The 17,316-nt window shown below is 37.0% G+C and overlaps 1 long non-coding RNA gene across 1 annotated transcript; it reads right to left on the reverse strand.

Annotated features, from left to right (window-relative positions):
- Window positions 1–4,398: 4,398 nt before the first annotated feature.
- Window positions 4,399–8,823, reverse strand: LOC117655053 (uncharacterized). The gene is made up of 3 exons (XR_004588519.2): window positions 8,791–8,823; window positions 8,080–8,255; window positions 4,399–4,544 (listed from the first exon to the last, which is right to left on the reverse strand). It is a non-coding gene; the product is annotated as an uncharacterized LOC117655053 (long non-coding RNA).
- Window positions 8,824–17,316: the final 8,493 nt, after the last annotated feature.

The following is a 17,316-nucleotide window of genomic DNA, read 5'->3' on the forward strand; positions in this document are numbered from 1 at the left end:
ACATTTATTTTATTATTCTAACACTTGAATACTTACTGATAGCACATATCCTATTGGGAGACAGGGTTGGAAGGGGAAACTAAATTCAACACTAAAAAAATAACATGCCTTATCAACTAATACTAAATAATTGGAGTTCATAATAACATGGACAGCTGGCACATTTACTTCCTATTAGCTCCAGAGTTCTTATTTAAGGAAAGGGAATATGAAGTCAATTTCTAGTATAAAGGCACATGAACTGTATTCTTTTGGTAGCCAGGATATGAACAGTAGAACTGCAACCTTAAATTATGACTTTTTTTTTCTTTTCAAAGTAACTGTGTACAGCTGGTCCTTGATGTAGGACCACAATTAGGAATTTCCATTGCTAACAAAAATGGTTGTTAAGTCATGTCCTTAAACCATGTTATGATATTTTTTGCCATGGTTACTAAGCAAGTCATTGCCATTGTTAAATACTGTAAGTCACACAATTGTTAAGGGAATCTGACTTCCCCCATTGATTTTACTTGTTGAAAATCAGCTAAGAGGATTGTAATGGTGACCCCCATGACCCCAGGATGCTACAACCATCATATATACATATATACATATATCATATATACATGCTGCTTGCCAAGCACCCAAATTTTGATCATGTGACTCTGGATTTGCTGTGATCAGCGTAAGTGTGAGGTCTGTCATAAGTCACTTTTTTCAGTGCCACTGTAACTTTGAATAATTGCTAAATGAATGGTTGTAAATTGAGCAGGATCTATACAAACAATTTGATTTGAAAGTGACTTTTTCCAACCATGAGTACATTGATAACATATCACCTAGGAAGAATGGGAGTTGGCCTTGTTGGCAGGAAATTATTGGTAGCTGAAATCTTCTGCATTACACCAGATTGGGGAAGGCTGGAGATAATCCCATATAAACACTAAAACATGCATCAAATAATACCCAGAAGTTACACATCCATGTAATTTAATAAGGTATAATCAGCTTGTTATGACATTCAGCATTCATTTGCAAGGTAATATAACCTGCTGCACTTTGTATACATCTCAAAAACTGTTTTTTAAGTCTTTTAATGGTGGTGGAGTGGCTCAGTGTTTAAGAAAGCTGGGCTTGTTACTGGAAAGCTGGTAGCCCATGTTCAAAACATGAACGTCAGGTGATAGGGTGAGCTCCTGTCCTTGCTTCAGCTCCTGCCAACCAAGCAGTTTGAAAGCATGCAAATGCAAGTAGATAAATAGGTACCATTTTGGTGGGAAGGTAACAGCACTCTGTGACATCCTGCTGGCCACAAGATCATGGAAATGTCTTTGGATGGCACTGGCTCAGTGGCCTTGAAATGGAGATGAGCCCCACACCCTATAATTGGCAATGATTAGTGATGTAAAATCTGTAGGGACTCATTTACTCTTTTTATATGCAGTCTTATGTTCTTCTGGAAGAAGTATCTACCTTCTATGCAACAAGCTCTCTGCTTGGTTATTAGACAAATTAAGGAATAAAATGAAGGAATAGAGTTCATTTTGCTTATGTGTAAAATCTCAGATGAGATAGTACAAAACCCATTTCCTTTTTCTTTATTCTAAGTTCTAAGAGGTTCTAATAATGGACTGCTAGGTAATTTTGAGATTTAGAAATATTTTTGAAATGTAGAAACCTTGTAGAAACTTACTGTTCATCTATTTACTACTTAGAACTTAATCTCTGGAGGCTATAGCTTCTTTTCTTTTAGGTGTACAGAGATGGACCAATAAAAAAATCTGTATCTGCTAAACTCCATTCTCTCACAAAGTTAAGGCACCAAATTAATTTTTCTGCCTGGAAAAAAAAGGTGGGATTCAAATAATTTAACAACCAGTTCTCTGTCCTAATGACCAGCTGGGGAGGAGTGGCTGGGTGGTCATGTGACTGGGTGGGTGTGGTCAACTCGACATCACTGTGGGTAAAAATAAGGAGAGGGACTTCTCCATTCCTTGGAAATCTCCCTTTCTTAGAGGTGTCTATCAAAAAAGCGGTAGTAAAACCGGCGGGAGGCTCCGCCCACTGAGTCATCAGGAAGCTTCTGCACATACTCACAGCCCTGTTGAGAACCAGTAGTAAAAGTAAGTAGAAGTCACCCTGGTGTTGTCTTATTATTTGCAGTTTTTATCTGACCACTATTTGCTGCTGATTTTCAAGGTAAGAAGGGGACTGCTAAATCCAAGCAGCTGTTTGTAAATGTACAACAGCTGTCTTGTTAGATTATGCCCTTTTTAATTATGGAACATGTTTCATTCATTTTATTACTTTATTGTTTTCACTTTCCCCACTGGCCAAAAACAAACTGTACAGAATGAAAGATAATTGTAGGTGTTTCGGAGAAGCTATTGTGCACTGATCTGGCTAATTGCTTCGAATGCTCCCAAAGGACTCCTCTTGAATCCTTCATAGCATGGCCTTCGTGCTGTGTGCAAGCTGAGATAACATCAAGCTATTAAGATAAGTGTTTCTTCCATTGTAGGTGAGTATATATATTTTATGCTATTTTCAGATGTCAACATTAGTTCACAAACTAGATCTTGGTTAATAGTTATTAACCAAACATTAATGCTTTGCAAGAGTCACCCAACATTAATGTTAAATAATGGCACTAATAGCATTTGCTGAAGAAGAAGGTCAGAATGATACAAATCGCATCATAGTGTGAGCACATTTGTGTTTCTGAATCCTATCGCCAGATCTGTGTCTTAATTATCATACTGTAATTTTTGAAAGAACAATAACAATAATGATTATGATGAAGATTGTCTGAGAGTTGTGTTGTGAGACAACATAACTAACCGATTTATGAGATGCACGTGTAACTCTTTCAGTAACCTTGGGGTTCGGTTTTTTTCCACAGTGACTTTCCCCGAGTTCAAGAAATTGTACTATGTTTTCTGGGTAAGTGTGATTTCTTGCAAATATTTGAAGCTATTTGTATAGGTCAGTGATGGCTAACCTTTTCCGGATCGAGTGCCCAAAGTGCACGCTCGTAGGTGCAAATGCTCATGTGCACACCCGAACTCCCAAAATGCAATGCGTGTGCAGCCCCCGTGCATGTACCCCACTCCCATGCATGCGCACACTCCCTACACACATGCCCTGCTTCCCTTGCATGCGCAGCAAAGACCCGAAGACCAACTGGCCGTGAGGAGGCGCACGCGAATGTGTGTCAGAGCTGAACTGGGGTGATGGTTCAGAGATTCCAGACTCCAAGTTTTTGCTTATTCCTTTCATCTCTTCAAGATTACTGTTATTGAAATTGTATTTATTTATGATCAATGACCCTAAAAGGTTACCTCTCTCATACCCCTTCAAATAGTCCTTAATTCTGATTTGTATTTGTTAGAATGCAGTATTGCACTTGCAGGCTAACTCTGACCACAGGCAGGAGTTCGATCCTGACTGGGTCCAGATTGACTCAACCTTCCATCCTTCAGTATAATGAGGACCCAGATTGTTTGGGGCCATATGCTGATATTGTAAATCACTCGGAGAGTGCTGTAAAGCACTATGGAGCAATATATAAGTCTAAGTGCTATTGCTATTTATTTGCAGGCTCAGTTCTGTCTATTAGAATACATTTTCTCTCATTCTGTGATTTAATTACCTGATTTTCTTTTGTTTCCCTTTACATCTAAATCTTGTTTCAAGCCAGTGATGCTCAGAACAGTCTAATGATATAGACTAGACTAGACTAGACTAGACTAGACTAGACTAGAGTAGACTAGACTAGACTAGACTAGACTAGAATGAGTCATAAAGGAATAATTTGAATGCTAAATGTTGCCCTTAGTTTTCCTATCTAATAGATAAAGAGTTGGAAGGGACCTTATAGGTCATCTAGTCCAACCCCCCACTCAAGCAGGAGACTCTACACCATTTCTGACAAATGGCAGTCCAATCTTTTCTTGAAAGTCTCAAGTGATGAAACTCCCACACTTCCAAAGGCAAGCTGTTCCATTGGTTGATTGTTCTCACTGTCAGAAAGTTCCTTCTCATTTCTAAGTTGAATCTCTCCTTGGCCAGTTTCCATCCATTATTCTTTATCTGCCCTCCAGATGCTTTGGAAAATAGCTTGACCCTTTCTCTCTGTGGCAGCCCCTCAAGTATTGGAAGAGGGCTATCATTTCTCCTGTGGTCCTTCTCTTCACTAGACTAGCATGCCCAGTTCCTACAACCCTATCCCTGATGTAATGCAGAAAAAAATCTTGTTACTTGCTTTTCTAAGAAAAGCAAATAACTTGCTTTCCTTTGTTATTCCAGTTACCTTTTTCAAACTGGTTCAATAGGTAGCATTTCTAGGGTTTGAGGGGAAGCCCCAGAAATTTCCAATAAACCATAGAAAGCAATTTTAATTATTCAGCCCTGTCATGGGTGTGAAAAAAGTTTATGGTTGCAATCTCAGACCTACATGGGAAAAAGTTTCTCTGAAACCAGAAAAGTATAATAGTCATGGTTGGATTTCTTTGTTTTTCTTTGAAGATATTTTGCTTCCCATTCAAGAAGATCCTTCAGTTCTGAAATAAGTTTGAAATAAATATTGGTTAATGAAGCAAATTCTCCAATAGCTTCTTATGTAAGAATTCAGAAACCATTTCAGATATATATAGCACAAAAAGATAGAAACAAAGAGTTTTGTTTTAGTAGTCATGACAGAATATTATTCATGAATCATATAGCTGATTTTTTAAGATGAAAATTTGAAATTAGCATTTTAAAAGTTCAACCATACATGAAAGTTATGTCACATATAAGGAGCTAGGAGAACATTCATACTTCAGGACTCTCCAATTTGACAAATCATTCTCCTTGGGGTTGTTCTTGAAGAATCTAATAAGTTAATGAATTTTAAGTTCGTTTTAATTATTTTAAATATTGCATGTTGGTTTTAGGTGTTGTATGTTTGCAACCACTGTCAAGTGCCATAAAGTTGAAAAGTGTGTAACAGTTCTATTCGGACAATCCTTTAAATAGTGATTTTCAGGATATGAGCAAGAAGATCCTTTGGGGTGCAAGAAGAAAATATTAGATTACTCAGTTCATTTTTATTTTATACTTTTTAATGTCTATTTCTGGAGTGTATTTTGTAAATTACATAATAGACATAAGGTACAATTGTACACGGATATAACTTTATAACCCTACATATATTGAAGGTACATGCTACAAGAAAATACTGGTAAATATATGCAATTAAAATGGTTTGGAGACCACTACACTAAACCATTGCTTGGACTGGAAACTTTAAAAGCCAGAATCTCTTGCTGCTTTTATACCCACAACTAGGGACATCACTTCCTGGTCTATAAAATAGTTTTCTAAATCTAGGCAAAATTATAATAGTTTTGGCAAAGTAGTAAATAGTAACTTGATTAGACCAGGAAACAGTAATAGGGCCTAATTATTGCTCTTTTGCAGATTTTAAGAAACAGGGCACATAGAAAGGCAATCTATTAAAATTTTTCAGTATATTTACTATATTAAATATAATCTAAGAATCTGTTCATCTTATAACATGTGTAATGTGCCATTTATCCATGTCTTACAAGGGATTCTTTATGAATCTTTATTCTTTATTTTGGGTGGCTAGTTTCGCCATTGCTCAGCCCTATTGTCAGTCCCATTAGATTGACAAGGGAAGGAAGTAACTTCACCGAAGACTAGAACTATTTCTATGAAAATTGGTTATAATAACAATCTCTTGCAAGTCTGACTGTGTTGTCTTCTCCTCCTTCTATTCCACTGAATTAGGGAAATGTCTGTCTGAGTCACTTCCAAATCTTGTCTCCCAGGGCTTAAAAAAAGTTTCAGTCCCTTGATTAGGTCAGAATTATTGCATATTATGTTACGTCATATTTCTTTTCTACACACATACTTCTTCACTCTGCTTTCTCCAAATCAGGCATTGATAGTTGCCTTCCAACCCCTTACCCCACCCTTTCCTTTGGATGGGTTTAGGTCTTCTGAAGAGCAAAGCTGCAGCTATACCCATCATTTTCATGTCTCCAGAAGACACTATGGGATCCTGATCTGTTCTTCATTGTTAAACTTCAACAGCATCCTGAGATGCCAGGAAATAATACATTAAATTATTATTCAATGAAAAGAAAGAATAAACAAAAAGTTTGGAATGCTTGAACCCGACTATTCATGATCCAAACACAATTGAAAAGAGAAATACAAAAGGAAATTCAGAATGTTGTTAAGTCATTACATTTTCTGCAGCCCAGATAGCATTTATAAATAGAGGAAGCTGCCATCCATTGTTTCTGAGTAGAAATGGCCATAAAATCAGTGAATACCGGTATGTAGAAAAGCTGCATTAAAAACAGGGTCAGTTTGATTTTAAGCAAAGTGAGTGTAAGGAAAAATTTCATGTAAGAGCAGAAATATATTAGGTTAGCTGTGTAGCTTGCATTTCCAAATCTAATTTGCAAAAATGCTATGTGACATAACTGTGCATAGTTTGATAGTTTTTAAAATGAAAAATTGGAAAAGCATTACACTGAATTTCTACTCATCTGTACAGTCTCTTTGGAGATTGTCCAGATGTAGCACTTTTTTAATTTGTTAAATTTGATTTATATGCCGCCCTTCTCCGGAGACTCAGGGCGGCTTACAGTGCGTTAAGCAATAACCTTCATACTTTTGTATATTTATACAAAGTCAGCTTATTGCCCCCACAAACTGGATCCTCAATTTACCTACCTTAGAAAGGATGGAAGGCTGAGTCAACCTTGAGCTTGGTGAGATTCGATCTTACTTTAATTGCAGACAGCTGGTGTTAAATTACAGTGCTGTCTGTTGAGCTATCCAGGCTCCTACATATTCTTAGGTAGAATGGTTTAGAACAGATAAAATAAAACACAAAGATGCAGGGTAATTCTTATGCCACAACCCAGTTACCAATGGCATTACTGGTTTTGGAATTCAGATGTGAGAGCAGATAAATGGCTCAGTTGATTCTATCTATCTATGATCGTTGCCATTTTGGGTAGTGGTTAAGGAATCAGGTTAGAATCTGGGAGACAATGATTCTAGTTCTCTTGTAGGTACAAAGCCAGCTGGGTGACCTTGGGCCAGTCACTTTCTCTTAGCCCTAGGAAGGAGGCAATGGCAAACCACTTCTGAAACTGGAGGGACTTGTCCAGACATTCTGACAATCAAGCATTACTGAATGAAAGCAAAAAACCTACCAATCTGGAGAAGAATAAGAAGAATTGTTGTTAATTACTTTAACATTGTTAACAGAGTTATTGTTTCTTCATTTTAGTTGATAGTCCTAAGTATAACAAACTTTATAGATCATACATTTCATGAAGGCTAGCTAGCTGGTCTCTTGCAGGATAAAAATCAGAAAATCTTTCAGTATACCTGAAAGCATCTTCAGTATACCTGAAAGCATCTTCGCTTTCCTAGATCATAATGTAATTAATCAAAGTTGTTAAATGTGAAATGATACCTTTCTTACTTTGCAAGTTGCCACAAGATTCTTTAACATTTATGATAGATTATAATCCACACATGTCCCAATGCAGTTAATTAGGGTTTAGATTTATCTGACATGCATAGTCCTGGGTCACTTGTGTCAAGCACTACGCATAACTCTCTCAAGAGGATTGTCATGAACAAGAGCTTATTCTGTTGATTGATTGACTGATCATGTGGCATCAAACTGCTGTTGAAATAACCCCAGGTCCATCTGGTCCATTGTGTTTTTAAATGGTGCATTCTTTGCTGCTGTGTTTGTCTACTCTGCTGCTGATCCTTTTCTTTTTCTCCTCTCTACCTTTCCCAGCATTAAAGACTTCCCAAGAGAAGTCTGTAATGCATAATTTGTCCAAATATGATAATGAGCCTTATCATAAGACTGAATGAAAACTCTGAGGTGATTTATTAATGATCCATTGGTTTGTTTTCCTGGGTATTCATGATGTTCTTAAGAATTTTCTCTAGCACCAAAGGTCAACGTTATCAAGATTCTTTTTATCCTGTTTCTTCAAAGTCTAACTTTCATTTTCATAATGTGTCAGAAGGAAAATAATTTCTTACATGATTATGATCTCTTTAGGTATAAATACATCTCAGCATCTGAATATTTTTCCTTCATTACTTCTTTACCAAATGTCAGTCTGTGTAACATTTCTTGACTGCTACTTCCTTTACTGTTGACAGTTGAATCTAAAAAAGAGCAACTGCCCACCATTTCAATGTCTTCATTGCAAATTCTAAGAAGATTATTATACATGTTAGAAATTAATACCGTCTTTTTATTAACCATAATTCCATTTTACACTGTTCTTTTTAACTTTATAATTTAAACTTGCAAATGATTTGCATTTTCACCTACCAGTACAGTGTCATCAACATAACACAAATTATTGATTTTATAAATGAAGATGCTGGAACATTGGGAACATCCTTGACATATGTTCCTAATGTTTTTCACTTGTCCCTCACAGGAACTGCCTTCCAGCACCCTGAGGTAGCACAGCAGCACTTGGGGGGGTGGGGGTGGGGCGGGTTGGGGTTAAATCAATTTATAATTTAAAAACAAGAAGTACTATTCCAGCAAAAGACAATAAATGTGTGTGGTTAATTAAAAACTGTTTCCAGTTTCAAGTACTCTGGAAAAATGTCTCAGTGGCTTTCAAAATACTGTACTCCTACTGTACACCCTATCTCACAACTATTGATCTATTAATATTAATATTAATTGATATATTAATGGGCTGGTGAGTTTACATGGTCAATAATCAGTACCTGATCTCTCTTCCTGGGGGCTTCAGTTCAACTGTCCTTCCATGAATGGAACAGGTTTAAATTCAAAGAATGTTTATATGAAAATTCTATAACTCCCATGCCTTCTGCTGTTTTCTGGTGGGAAAAAAACAGTTTGAATATTCTGAGTTAGAGTGCAATGATTTCATATGAGAGGGGGAGCTGGCAGGAATCACCTTCCCCTTGGATAAATGGAGGAGCAATTGTTATTTCAGGATTATTGTCCTTGATCTATTCCCATTTCCCTTAACACTATCTATTTTAAAAATTCCATGACTCTTCCAAGCCAAAATTCCATAATATTTCTGCCAATTAATTCTTTTTGTGCCATAATTGGCTAGTTTGTTTTATTTGAAATTACCATTCCATGTGGTCCATTTATCTGTCTTTAAAAGCTTCTTGTCTTTGCTGTGCAGTACGGTTTGCAAATTTGCCAAGGTAACAAATGTCAATCCACTTTTCTCTTTCGTCTTTGCCCAGAGCACACAGAACAGCTTTGAGTCATAATTACAATAAGATTCTAAGGAAGGTAGCCATGTGTTGCTCCAAGCTTTTAGCCAAATTCCAGACCTCACTATTTGGAATAACAGTTTGCCAATTAATTTAACTGCAAAGATTTAAAGAAATAGCAATCATCATACCAAATGGTATGTACCATGTATTGGGATCCTTGAAGTCAAGTTCAAGAAACAATGTCTTGCTTAAGCTATTCTTAAGAACACAGTATCATGGTGCTTTCAAATATCTCATTTGCAAATGGGGGAAGAACTAGGACCCTGAAGCTCAGGGTAACACATCTTATACAAAACATCTCAAAGTATGAAGAAAGCAAGAAAATAAATCATTTTTTCCATTATGTCTATGCAATATAAGACCTATGTGTATAATGGATCAAAAACCAGGAAATTGTGCGTTCTACTCCCATTTTAGGCATAAAGTTAACTGAGTCAGTTCTTCGCTCTCAGCCTTAGGAATGAGGAAATGACAGCCTTTTTCTTCCAAAACTTTACTGATAAAACTACAGGGACTTGTCCAGTAAGTTGCCAGGAGTCAACTTTTGGACAATATTTTTGCTTATATGCAATGTATGTGTTATGGGGGAATTTTAAAGGGAAATATGTAGAGAGATTCAGGAATTTGGATTTTTGTTGGAGAACTGATTTGGGAAACTGAAATTCATAGTGAATTCACTAAACATTATGGGTAATGGTAGCAAAAGAATGAAACATGAGCTGTACATTTAAAAAAAAAAACTTCAGTTTGTATTTTAAGCCACGGTTTAGAAGCAGAAAGTTTTTTTTTTTAATTTAAGAGGCAATTTTGCAATAGTGAACATCTTCACTACTACTACTACTACTACTACTACTACTACTACTACTACTACTATATAGATGTAATGTGACTGCCTTTGCTGCTGAAAACTGATAGCACCTGGGAGGAAGCCTTAGAGACAGCACCAAATCACTGCTGAAGTAAGTAGCTTATTGCTGCAGGATGTCTACTCTTCTAAAAGGAGAACGTATCATTTCCCATTAGATCTAATGCAGTTGTTCCTTGTATTTCAAGATTTTAAAGTTAAAATCAACATTTATATTTCATCATCCAAAATCAAGTAATTAATTAATACTCCCAAGATTCATGATCTAGTTAATCAAAATTCAAGGAACTTTGAAACTGTTTAAGACTAATTTCTATTAATGCTTTTGAAGGTAGATTTCCTCATATGTAAGATATTTCATTTGTATATTATGAAAATATTTATATATCTAATACAAATGAATGGAGATTGCAAATTATTATTGTGTTGTGTTTATGTTTCTTTAAAAAAAGTAAATTGTTAACAACTTTGAATAAATTATGGATATGGCTATAGAGAATTATGGATATCTGCCATAGAGAAATTCTTCTTAAATCAATGAAACAACATTTTACATATTAACATACTACAATCATTGTAATTAATTCAGTTTCAATTATAAATATCTCAGTTAGTTTCTTTCTCATTATTCTTTTACCTATCATGGAACCAGAATATTTTGCTTGCAGATAGAATAGATTCTAAAATAAAGTTTGACTTACTTGAAAAATGTGGGGTTATCTATCCTCCTCCTCCTCCTTGTTTTTCATTCTAACAGATTTGCAAAAAACTCTATGTGGAAAGGCAACCATTTCAGCATCAGAAACAGTCTAGTTGAATGTCTGTAGACTAACTTAAAACTTATGAAAATGGAAACTGTATGATATGATCGTCAACCACATGCTGATGGATTTTTCCACTTTACCTGAAACATTCTTGAAATGCCTGTGTATTATTACCATGTTAGCCTTCTCAAGAGTTTGTTTGAATTCGAAGTGGCTTTAAACTAAATGGGAATACACAGTGGCCCTGGTTGATGTTTTTAGCTGGGATAGCTGAAGGGAAATTGTAACTATATTATCTGAACAATTAGAAACTTAATTTTATTAGAGTCTTGCAATACATGAAGAACTATATGTATGAAGAAGTGTACATTTGTTTACACTTCCTGACTGATCATGTGATAACATGAAGACTAGAGAAAACTAAGTCAGATCTGTTTTTCTTTGCCTCTTCTAGCAAATGTTTGAAGAAAGCTTTTGAATTGGCCCTAATAAAGTTAGTTGGCCAAATGTGGAGTTGCAGTATTTCTTATGGCCATTATACATACCGGCTTTCTACTTTATAATCATTCCTTTGCTGGTTGATCAAAAGATCAAAGAAAATAATAATTACATGAAATATCTATTACAAATATTTATGTAACTTAACCACATGTCACATCCCACTACCTCTCTGTCCCTGTCCCTGTCTTTCTCTTACTCTATCTCTCCCTGGTCTTCAATTATACTGACAATTGATTGTAGCATATTGAGGTATGTAAATTTGATTAAACCACTCTGTAGGTTTAATCCTGTAAAAAATAGTAAAATATCATTAGGTACCAGTTACCATCTTTAACTTCCAGTCTGTTTTATACTAACATTGTATTTTTTTAATAATAATTTTATTAAAAATGTCAATTGAAAGATAAAAATATTTTTTAATATTTTAATATCAATATTAAACTGCAAGAAAGATAAAATTAAAGTTTATTAAAAAATTAAAATGCAGAAAAAGAAAAAATAAGAAGAGAGATAAAAAAGAAATAAGAAATAAGAATATAGTACCGTGTTTCCCCAAAAATAAGACCCTATCTACATGAGGCTCCCCTTGAGGAGCACCCAGAGGCTCCAACTGGCACAGAGTGCGGCCGCATGGGTGGTTATGGGAGCAACATGGCACTCCTGTGTGACACCTCTCCTGTACAAGCTGCACTGGCTCCCGGTGGTCTTTCGGGTGCGCTTCAAGGTTTTGGTCACCATCTTTAGAGCGCTCCATGGCTTAGGACCTGGTTATTTATGGGACTGCCTACTACCACAAGCAGCCTCCCACTGGCCGTTACGCTGTCATAGAGAGGGGCTCCTCTGGATGCCATCAGCTAAACAATGTCAACTGGCGACCCCTAGGGGGAGGGCCTTCTCTGTGGGGGCACCCACTATCTAGAACGAGCTTTTGTATCTATCTATTTTATTTTGTGCCTGTTCACCGCCCTGAGTCCTTCGGGTATATAAATCTAAAATTAAAAAAAAAAAAACCTCAAGAATATTAGGGCTTGACTATTCCTCTATCCATCAATAGCTAGGAAGCATCTGTTTGGCTCATGGCACCAATGGATGTATCCTCCTCTCCCTGGGGTATTGTCAAACAGCTGGCCGGTAATAGATTATTCAGAACCTGTGCTTGTCACTTATAACTAATAAAGTCCTGGCCAACGTGCTTTTTTCCACTTTCTAAAATAAATTGTGCAGCAGGTTATTAGAATACTTTTGGACTTCCTTGTTTCCCTTTTACCACAATTGGTGCTTCTTGGCTAAAATTCTGAAAAATTTCTGCCAGCCAGTGTTGACAGTACTCAGTAATACTGGCTGTTGATCTGACATAATATCAGGCATTTTTTTGTTGACAATCAAAGAGCCCCAGTGCTATTTGTCTATTTGTGCTATTTTTGTGCTGTGCTATTTTTCCTTCTCTCTAGCTGGACATTGTAGGAACAATTTTTAAACTTTAAACATTGGTTCCTTGATTGTATACCTTTTGCTTCCATCCCAAATGCTTGTTTTCTCCTCACATTGAGTCAATCATAAATAGACAGTCAGAAGTTGACTTATTTTTTAACTATAAAGGTCATATACACATCTGCATTTATTATTCATAAGCCAATATAACTCCCTTTTAGTCTTTTCTAGCATGTTGTTCTAGAGTAGCATGTGAATCAAAATTGTCTTTAAATCCCTAAAACTAAGATAATCTCTTCGTGCTTGACTTCATAAAGAGAGACTCATCTTCTTGCTTGAATCTGATTTATCAATGATCACAGGTGGGAGGCATGTTAACTCAAAATGACATTTTAATTCTATATTCTACACTGAAGTTTTCAGTAATGTTTGTTCCATGAATTTTAAAATGCCACTTTACAATATCTATTTGGTATAATACTAGATTCTCCAGCAAGCCTAAATAGAGAGAAAGTCAATTTCGAGACCGCCTTCTGCCACCAGTAGCCTCTCACCAACCAGTACGCTCCCATAGAGAGGGTCTTCTCAGGGTGCCGTTGGTCAAACAATGTCGACTGGTGGCCCCCAGGGGGAGAGCCTTCTCTGTGGGGGCACCTGCCATCTGGAATGAGCTCCCCCCGGAGATACGGAGGATCCCGGATTTGCGCACTTTCCACCGTGCCCTCAAAACATTATTCCAGAAGGCTGGTCTGGCCTAACCTCCCTTTTAACTGCTTTTAAATTTGTTTTATAAATTGGGGTGTTTTAAATTTGTTTTGGGCCAAAGTATTTAATGTATTTTTAAATGGTTTTTTAACGTTTGTACTATGTGTATTTTATCTTTTGACTGTTCACTGCCCTGAGTCCTTCATGAGTAGGGCAGTATATAAATTTAATAAATAAATAAATAAACAAATCAATAAATAAAATTTGGCTTAAAAAAATAACTTACAGAGGATTCATGATTGCTTGGATAGATGCTTATCCAATGATTTCAGATGGGCTTTGTTCCTCTTTTCTAAAGAACTGTGAGATCAAGCAATCTTCAAATTAAGGGAAAGAATCAAGCAATCTTTAAATTAAGAGATAAGCTTTTTATACATATAGTTCAGTGCTAATTCAAGTGCTTGTGGTTGTTTAATAAATAATTTTCACTCCTCTTGTTCATTTCTAACAGTGGAAAAAGATATAAAAGTAGGTTCTAACATTTGGAAAACTTAACAAAGAGCTCCATGAGAACTTATTCCATATAATAGTCTCAGACCAGTCAGTTGGGTGGGAGGATCCTGAAAGTCTTATTTTTATTTATTTTATGGTTTGGTACAGCAATTGTATTTTTTTATTTCTTCCGTAAGTGTGAGAGAAAAACATCTATATGGCTGCATTTTCAGATGGAAGAGTATTGCTTGAGGTTGTATCACATTTATTGATCAAATTCTGTGCCAGACAAAGTCTATCCTTAATAACACCACTGGAGATAATTACTTCCAAAGATATAGCAGATGTGTGCTCCAGGTTCATATTTTAGTTCCCAAATTGTACATGTTTTTCTCATCAACTATTGCTAGAGGAAATTACTTAAAATGTTCAAATATGTAAGAAGTGGCAGGAATAGAGATAAAGACTGCTCTATTTTCTCTCTTTCTCTTTCTCTCTGTCTCTCTCTGTCTCTCTCTCTCTCTTTGTGTGAGTGTAATCAGTGTCTGATATATAGATAGATAGATAGATAGATAGATAGATAGATAGATAGATAGAGATAGAGATAGATATATATACACACACACACACACACACACACACAGAGAGAGAGAGAGAGAGAGAGAGAGAGAGAGAGAGAGAGAGAGAGAGAGAGAGAGAGAGAGAGAGAGGGAGGAGGGGGGAGGGAGGATTAATTCGTCCACATCCATAGATGAATAATACTCTAATCAAGCCAAATGGGTCACTGAATGCCCAGTCATAGGAAGACATATAAATGATCCTGTGAAAAAGGTGTCAAGCTTTGAATTACGACATCAGCAATGGAAAATCCTGAATAGGATTCGCACCTCACATAGCATCTGCAGGGACTCCATCTATAAATGGGACATAATATCCTCCTCTCAGTGTGACTGTGTGGGATTCCATGACAAACTGTAGATCTCATTGTGAATAGCTGTAAGTTAAGGGCATATACCAATCAGTGTCTGATTTTTTAAATACCTTTTACGATATTTAAGATTTTTAAACATTTATATTTTTATTGGTATACATTGATATATATTTATATTTTGTGTTTTACTAATCTGGATAAAATATTAATACATATGTATATATTTTACATATACATATATATTAACATTATAGAGCATATGTATGATATGCCATATGCTAAATAAATAAATAAACTCTAATTAAGGAGTTATCAAGGAGAAAACCACACTCCACTAACACCAGCAGGATAAGCTACAGGAAGCAAACTTCACATTCTCTAACATTGATGATGTTACCTAATCGTATTGAAATATACGTGAGGCCATAACCAAGCTCAAAGAGCACCAAGGACTCTGTAGTTAAGGCATTTTTATGAATATGCGTTGCCTAATTCAATTAATGTGGCAATGGGTACATCATGAAGAAAGACCAGGCTAGACATCATCATGGAGGAACTATTTATATTGTTGTCTAGAGTTGACAACAACTTGATGCACATAATCAATTCATCAATCAATGCATTGCATACATTTCTTGTTCTTCTTTAGTAACACCTTCTGATTCTGTTGCTGAGTTTTGCAAGGGATGTTCTAATTTCCATTGAGCCCCAGTAGATGGCACTCAATGAAAGCATCAGTGTTCAGGGTGTCTGCCTCATCTTTCTCTCCATAGAAGATCACTGCATCTTGATTAGACCAGATAGTACTCCATTTCTGCAACATTCAAGTGGGTTCATACTTTGTAATGGTTTGTGATTTCTATTTGTATTATATATATATATATATATATATATATATATATATATATATATATATATATATATATATATATATATATATATATATATATATTCAAAAGTAAGCAAAAGAGCATCCCAGAGGTTGGGGGACAAAATGCTTAATTTTGGATTATGGATCATCTAATGAAGATATGAATTATTCATCTGATATCCTTTTGTGGTCTTTTTCATTTTTCATTTTCATTTTATTAGATTTATATACTGCCCTACTCCCGAAGGACTCAGGCAGGTGAACAGCGAGAAAAATAAAACACACAAACTACAAAATTTAAAAGACAATATAAAAACCCATTAAATAATTTGGCCCAAAACAATTTAAAACACCCCTAATGTCTTAAAACCAATTTTAAAAGTTACAATTAAAAGGGAAGTTAGGTCAGGCCAGCCTGTTGAAATAAATAGGTCTTGAGGGCACGGCGGAAGGTGCGTAAATCCGGGATCCTCCATATCTCCGGGGGGAGCTCATTCCAGATAGCAGGTGCCCCACAGAGAAGGCTCTCCCCCTGGGGGCTGCCAGTCAACACTGTTTGGCCGACAGCACCCTGAGGAGCCCCTCTCTATATGCACGTACTGGCCGGTGAGAGGTACTGGTGGCAGAAGGCGGTCCCGTAAGTACCCTGGTCCTAAGCCATGGAGCGCTCTAAAGGTGGTAACCAAAACCTTGAAGTGCACCTGGAAGACCACCGGGAGCCAGTGCAGCTTGTGCAGGAGAGGTGTCACATGGGAACGCCACATCGCTCCCATAACCACCGGTGGGCCGCACTCTGAACCATCTGGAGCCTCCGGGTGCTCCTCAAGGGAAGCCCCATGTAGAGAGCATTACAGTAGTCCAGATGGGAAATGGGCGAGGGCATGAGTGACCATGTGTAAGGAGTCCCAATCCAGAAAGGGACGCAACTGGCGTATCAGGCAGACCTGATAGAAAGTCCTCTTGGCCACAGCCATCAAGTGCTATTCTAAAGACAGCTGTGAATCTAGGAGGATACCCAAGTTGCGAGCCCTCTCTGTGGGGCCCAATGACTCGTGCCCAATAGTCAGTGATGGCACCAACTGACTATATCGGAACCCCGGAAACCACAGCCACTCAGTCTTGGATGGGTTGTGCCTGAGTCTGTTTCTCCCTATCCAGATCCGCACAGCCTCCAGGCACCGGGACATCACTTCAAGGGCATTATTGGGGTGGTCCGGGGTGGAGATGTTCAGCTGAGTATCATCAGCATACTGATGGTACTTCACCCCGAAACCACGGATGATCTCACCCAGTGGCTTCACATAAATGTTGAACAGAAGGGGCGAGAGGACCAACCCCTGTGGCACCTCACATATAAGGCGCCTCGGGGTCGACCTCTGCCCCCCTGCCAACATAGACTGCGATCAGTCGGAGAGAAAGGAGGAGAACCACTGCA

This window comes from Pantherophis guttatus, chromosome 4 (assembly GCF_059756535.1).
Source record: "Pantherophis guttatus breed Tessera chromosome 4, ASM5975653v1, whole genome shotgun sequence".
In the NCBI taxonomy this organism is placed as follows: Eukaryota; Metazoa; Chordata; class Lepidosauria; order Squamata; family Colubridae; genus Pantherophis; species Pantherophis guttatus.